Source organism: Arachis ipaensis, chromosome B08 (assembly GCF_000816755.2).
Source record: "Arachis ipaensis cultivar K30076 chromosome B08, Araip1.1, whole genome shotgun sequence".
Taxonomy (NCBI): Eukaryota; Viridiplantae; Streptophyta; class Magnoliopsida; order Fabales; family Fabaceae; genus Arachis; species Arachis ipaensis.
Window position 1 is genome coordinate 128710636 of NC_029792.2, and position 277 is coordinate 128710912.

A 277-nucleotide genomic window follows, 5' to 3' on the forward strand; every position below is an offset into this window, starting at 1 on the left:
TAGGGAACTAACATTAATTCAACTAATAAATTCAAAAATCAGCTAATAATTGAACATTAAAAAGAAATATTTAAAATTAGAAACAATAAAAATATCTAAAAATAATCAAGTAGAAAGAATATTTGAGAGTAAAGCAAAATAAAATTAATTTAGGATTTAGAATTTATGATTTGAAATTAAGAATTTATGGATTTAGAATTTAGAATTTAAAATTTAGAGTTTAGAATTTAGAATTTATGATTTAAGATTTAGGATTTAGATCAAGTGGTCAATTGGT